This window comes from Palaemon carinicauda, chromosome 36 (assembly GCF_036898095.1).
Source record: "Palaemon carinicauda isolate YSFRI2023 chromosome 36, ASM3689809v2, whole genome shotgun sequence".
NCBI lineage: Eukaryota > Metazoa > Arthropoda > Malacostraca > Decapoda > Palaemonidae > Palaemon > Palaemon carinicauda.
Window position 1 is genome coordinate 11731120 of NC_090760.1, and position 7500 is coordinate 11738619.

Here is a 7500-nt window from a genome sequence, read left to right on the forward strand (position 1 = left end):
CAGTGCCACATTCGGAGCATGCTCCTCATAAGAGCATGGAAAATATTAGACAGACATCCCAATGCCGACAGCAATACCAAAGAAAGAGAGAAAAAATGACAGCACCTCCTTATTTTCAACTCAGCGAAGCGCGTAGCTTCATAATCCTTGTTTCGACTGATCTTGATTCCGGGATCACTGGAAAAAGAGTGAATAGCGCGGGTTCCTCACAGTGCATGGACATCAAAGCTTTCATTCTCTATAAAGTACAGAATTGCATATTTTCTTTACCCATTTGTCATACAGTCGTATTGATGTATCTGGAATACAATCACGATGACAATACTGCACAAAAAAAAAAAAATCTATATTTCTTTTTATTAAGTCTTGAGTTACTGATTGAAATTATAATGTGACGATCCGACAAATCTTACTAAAACAAATACACATATTCACATATACACATTTCTTAATTAGATACGATCCATTCCTCAGCATGTGAATTGGAAAATTATCTTTATTCAAATTAATCCTCACAATGAAAAAAATAAGGAAAATATCTTTAATTAATGTACGGGTCCAGTGCGTTTTTTGAAAAATATCGCGCGATCGCCGGGGATACCGGTAAAGAAGATGCAATCGCAAACTCATTTCATCCGGTAGGGGCATACCGATACCATCCTCAAAATGTCCGTTAGCAGGACATCTTCAATCTTCCCCAAAATGGACGCCGCCTGGCTCTCTACGAACTCGTGACTAATCTAAACTGGAAATAGAGAATTTTCAACTCATACGGAAATTCCGGTATGACTCCAAAAAGGGATAGTCAGTCCCACAAATATCGCACTGTTTTTTACGACCATCGGATAGATGCTTTGATTTTGTATACTAACCTCATTTTTTCATTCCATAGATTACTTGGCTGCTTTGAAATTTGTGGGAATAATTTTACAAGAAACGTTTTTCAGGCTGCCTCATTTTTCCAAACAAAAATTAAGCGGACAAATATGAAATGAAAAGATTTTCTGTTTATTGATAACGAAGACGTAGAAAAAGTAACATTCATTTTAAAAAGCAATCATAGAAAATAACTGCAATAACAAAACTGACTAGCAAAATATGGAATGGAACCTTCTAGCCTCAATTTCCAAGCAATGTAACACAGCAGTCACAAAAACTTTAATATGATCGCTCACAGAAAACCATCTCACCATTGTATGGCTACTCCCTTTCCCCCTCACTCCATCTGACCAGGGTATGACTACTTTCTCTCTGCCTACCTGAGGAGCGGGGAGAGCTTAGCAGGGTGGAAAAAATATATATATATATATATATATATATATATATATATATATATATATATATATATATATATATATATATATATATATATATAATTATTAAAGTAAAACTTCAGGGTTAAACCTCAGTGTGTATAGGTGTGTTTGACAAAGAAATCTAATGTAGTATCTTTCTAATTATTATCGCACAATTGTTTTGTATATGAATATTCATAATAAAAATTTAATAGCCAGTTAAAAGGATTTAGTTTGCGTACGTGAACAATGCACATTAGCATCAAGACAGGGTACCATATGACAATATACACCATTTGATAAATATCAGAGGTCTTATAATATATTTTCAAACCTCAATTACTCATACATGCAATATCACACCAGGCTTCAAGGAGTTTCATAAACTATACTAATTTCTTGCAATGTCCGTTTTATTGCATATAATGATATTTCTCATTTTTAAAAGGCAATTTTTTCTTAAAATCATGCTGGTATCATCGAGGCGATGAGCATAAAATCTATTCAGTACTACTTCACGCTTATTGTTACTCCCAATGATATATCTATAATCAATATCAGTAGCAATAATAAGAAAAATAATGATTGTGCCTAATAACTGAATAATTAAGACAACAGGAAATGGGCATAACTACTCATTTTATTTGAACTACTACTGCTGAAGGTATTATCAATTACCTTCTTTGTTATTATTAACACTATGACACACTATTCTATCTTATTTCCCTTGTTTTTTTGTTTTTTTTCAAGTTTTTATATTTAACGTATGGAAGATTTATTCTAATATTATAACTGTTCTTATAATACTTTACTTCAATTGTTAATTACTTCTCTTGTAGTTTGTTTCTTTATTTGCTTTCCTCAGAGATATTTTCCTTGTTGGAGCCCTTGGGCTTACAGCATCCTACTTTTCCAGCTGAGATTATAGCTTAGCAATTGATAATAATAATAATAATGATAATAATAATAATAATGATAATAATAATAATAATAGTATGAACTTTACCATCAACTACAAAATCTTCAATTACATCAACAACAAAAAATAGTAATAATAACAAGAATAACAGCAACAACTATAACGATATATAAAGATATCTCAAACACTTTATTTTCCAATGGCGATAAAAATTCCAACAACCAAACAGGCGAAAATGAAGCCGAACAAATTTAAATCCTAGCTGAAAATCAATCAATGACAAATTACCACAGCGCCAGTTCTTAAAGCCATAATTAAAGAGGATAGAACAAGTATTTCCTTAAATATAATCCTGGAAAAAATAAATCTCATAGTTTGCCACCCAAACGTACCCAGTGACTGGCATTAAAATTACATTGGCTCATTAGATCCCACAACACCAGACTCGTTAATGTAAACCAAAGTATATTTAGAATGAGAGCTTGATATGATTAACAAGCATACTTAGTCATTATGACTTGATGTGATTAGCAAGTCTAATCGGCCGGTTGCTAAGTAGGATATTATTAGTTTCAAAAGTAATGACGAAAATTCAGTCAGTCGTTGATGATATCTCTTTTAATAGAAAATGTATTTTGCTCACATTTTTGGAGAAAGAGGACGAGGGAGAACAGGCGGTGTGGAGGGAAAGTGGCCTTTAAAAAAATGCTTTAATAAAATGCAAAATAAAGTTTAACACAGATATATCATAGAGTTTAACAAAACACTAATACTGGAATTCTAAATAAAATATCTATGGGAAGGATAGAATAAAACGAATATTGATAATAAAAGTATAAATAAAACGCTGAAACATGAAAATCGAAGAGGAGTCAGTACTACTGACCATGAAAAGGGGAAGGAATTTCCTGTTTGCTTCCTGGTATCCCTTGATTCTCTCAATATCTTTTTCTTAAAGGGGTGAGCAGATGACCCCTTTAGCTTTATACAATCACAAACGTGGTTTCAGCCCCCTATGAACAAACAGGAAGAAGCAAATTTACATACACCAGCGCAAGCATGCAAGCAGACGCACACACACACACACACACACAAACATGTATGTATGTATGTATATATATATATATATATATATATATATATATATATATATATATATATATATTAGTTATGTACTCATTTAGTTGCATTAAATACACACACACACACACACACACACACATATATATATATATATATATATATATATATACATACACATTTAATTGCATAATAGATACACACACACACACACACACATATATATATATATATATATATATATATATATATATGTATATATATATCTATATATGTATATATATATATATATCTATATATATATATATATATATATATAAATGTATGCGTTTGATAAGACAGACGTAAGCGAAAACCTTATGTTAAACACACAGACACATTATATATATATATATATATATATATATATATATATATATATATATATATATATATATATATATATATATATATTTACACACACACACATATATATACATATATATATATGTGTGTGTGTATGTGTGTACGTGTGTTTGTGCAATTTGCTAAAGTATTTATGTGTATTATAGATAACAACTCTAAAGTTCTCTAAACGGAAATTCTACTGTTTCCGTGGAGATAAAAAAAAATTCTTATACATAAATAAACTAGTTTACAATGAAACGCATAACGATTCTAAAATACATTTATGTTCTTATTATTAAAATATCGAATCACAGCAATATATGACTTCTAAAATAAAAGTCAGCAACATGCGATCTCTCCTTAAATAAAATCTATTTATTGATAAAATACATATAAATAAAATTAGTGTACAGAAACAAGTTATCAAATTACCTCAGTAACAATAAATTGATCAAGTCCTTGATTTCCGAATATTTGCTCATGATTAAACTTAGATGATTAATTATTTTGCATCAGATACAGTAGTTATGAATTCTAACGTAAATTTAAAACTTCAGTTTTCTATTATTATCGATGTATGTCATTATAAAATCTTTATATAAATTCATCAGTTCACATTACTATTTCTTCCCAACATGGGAGATATATCAGCATATAACTATTTCAGAAGAAAATTATAATACACTCAGATAAAATGCAACAAATTCCAGGAATTTAAAATACTGAATTGAAATTGATATCAAATTCTCAAGTGAAATACTATGAAGTCTTGCACACCATTCCATGAGGAATTTCGATATTGTTTACATAAACTGGTTTCTTATACAGTTAATTAAGAATCAACAAATATTATATATAAATATATATGCATATATATAAATTATATATATATATATATATATATATATATATATTTATGTATGTATAATAAATATAATATATAATATACATGTATATATAATATAATATATATAATATATATATATATATGTATGTATAATATATAATATATATATATAACATATATATATATATATATATATATATATATATATATATATATATACATACATACATATAAAACTAAAAAAAAATACGTTCACCATTCCTATTTCCTTTTTTTCATTTTTGTAAAGAACGATAACTATCAACAATGCTATTCAGTTGGTATTTTCAACTACACACATAACTCAGAAGATACTGTTATTTTATAAATAACTATTAAGCGACTTTTAATATGTTGATGAATCTTAAAACGTTCTTTCAACAATTTCTTTTCTTGAGGAATTCTGCATATTAAAATTTAACCGTTTAGGTTAAGCGTGGTGATTCGTTCCAAGTAAATATCATTGTTATTAAAATCATTATTACCACTATTATTCAGTCTATGCAAATTATGTTCGAATAATCAAAGTTTTCCCTTCACATTTATACATAACTAAAGCCTATTTATTATTTGTACAGATATATTACCAGTCGCATCAAAAGCAAACTCTTATTTACATGTAATTCGATAAGGGAAGAGAAAAGCTATATCAGGGAAATATACATTTCATCAAAATAAAAATACATTTACAAGATAAAATACTTCGATTCCTCAAAAAGAAAACTTCCGAGTTGCATTAAAAACGGAAAAGTTAGTGTTTATTGGTGAACCTCATTGGGATTTATCGATACTTAACATAGATACTAATAAAGCCTCACTAATCATAGGTGTAGAGATGCTAATGGCAAAAATTAATCTCGTACTTTTTTTATTCGCTTAATGCACGAAGCTGCGATGGAAAAATGCCAGGATAAAAAGATGGAAAAAAATGTAATACAAAAGTGCATTCTAATCATCCAGAAAGAAATTGGAATATATTCTATTAAGAAATCAATGAGTGCAAAGCAAGTTAGAATTTCTCATAATAAAAATACATCACTTATCATTTTTAATTTAAATCTTCATTGGAACTACGATGATATATACGCAAGCAACTAGAATCGTAATATTGTTAAAACATCACTAAATATCAACTCTTATTTTCATTTCTAAAATATTAAATGAAGATAAACATTCTATTATGAAAGTTAAATAAAAGTAACGATATTAAATGAAAATTAGGCAAATATATTCCCACATTTAACATCAGCAATAAAATACTATTCTCACAACCGTAACACCACAAAAACAATAATAATCAACGCTGACGACAAACACCATCTTATGTTATTACCAGAATATTAATTTCTTGAAGTTCCAACTTTTGAGTTGTCCAATCGACAAATCTACCAGAGAGTAAAAAGAATTTTGTAATTTACTTCCATTTTAACCATTGGATTTTAAGAAAAAAAAAATCTTTGCAATGCACAGACAACTTTTAGTAAATCAGACTTATCAAAACATACACGAACAACAATAACAATAACAACACCAATAATAAAAAAAAAATAGTATGATAATTTCTTAGCGTTTTCATATCTAACATAAAGCTAAAACGAAAAGATTTACCTAAAACAACAAATGCTTGTTTTATACTTGTTTTTAGCAAGAGTTTCCTAAGATTTGATAATAAACCAAAAAAAATTTCAAAGTTATGATCAAATTTTTAGAGGGATTTATGTATATAACTTGTCCTAAGCAGTTAGATAAACTTCTTTTTCTTTCTTCTTTATTGCCATTCTCTATAATGGCCAAACCATCTAGTAACGTCGATTCCTAAAGATAAGTTAAATTTCATGCAATTCATTATAATAAATACTATTATATAAAACGAAAAGAAAAATACTTTTTTTGACAATAAAACATAAAAGGATTCTTGGATCTTTCAGTGGTACTTCGGAAAGGTATAATCCATAAAACTGCTATATTCGAAAATAAAGTACTGATTGACAGATTGTCAACTGCGCTTCATACTGATAATCAAATATCAAACTCCATTCCTGAGGTTCACAAATTTCAGTGTCTATGAATTGATATGGGACATTATATGATGGAAACGAGAAAAACTACATAGTACCAATGACTTTATATTGTTATACGATAGGAATAAGAGTTATATTGATGCAATTCTATTAACTTTGAGCAAAATTTTTTTTTTTTAGTGATCCTATTCTACTAATATCAATTTTTTCTATCACCACGGATGCCTAATGTTATTCTTACCTTTAGAAACATACTGTTGATATAAATATCATCGATGAAAATTACGAACATTTCAGTATTTTCATTAAATTTAATAATAATAATAATAATAATAATAATAATAATAATAATTATAATAATAACAACAACAACAACAACAATAACAATAATAATAATAATAATAATAATAATAAGATTAATAACAACAACAACAACAACAACAACAACAATAATAATAATAATAAAAATATATCCATTGACTTTGTGACGAGGGGCGTTACCAACTTCTCTATTATTATTATTATTATTATTATTATTATTATTATTATCATTATTAGCATTATTATTATTGTTATTATTATTATTATTATTATCATTATTAAATTATTATCATTATCATCATTATTATTATTATTACTATTATTATTATTATTAAATTATTATTATCATTATCATTATTATTATTATTATTATTATTATTATTATAATTCTTTTTGTTGTTTATTCAATACAAAGGCCATTATCTTTATTGAGAATATAGCTCTGAACAGAAGTCATATAACATAATATTTATTATCAAAAAATAATAATAATATTAATGATAATAAAAATAATAATAATAATGATAATGATAATAATAATAATAGTAATAATAATAATAATAATAATAATAATAATAATAATAACACCCA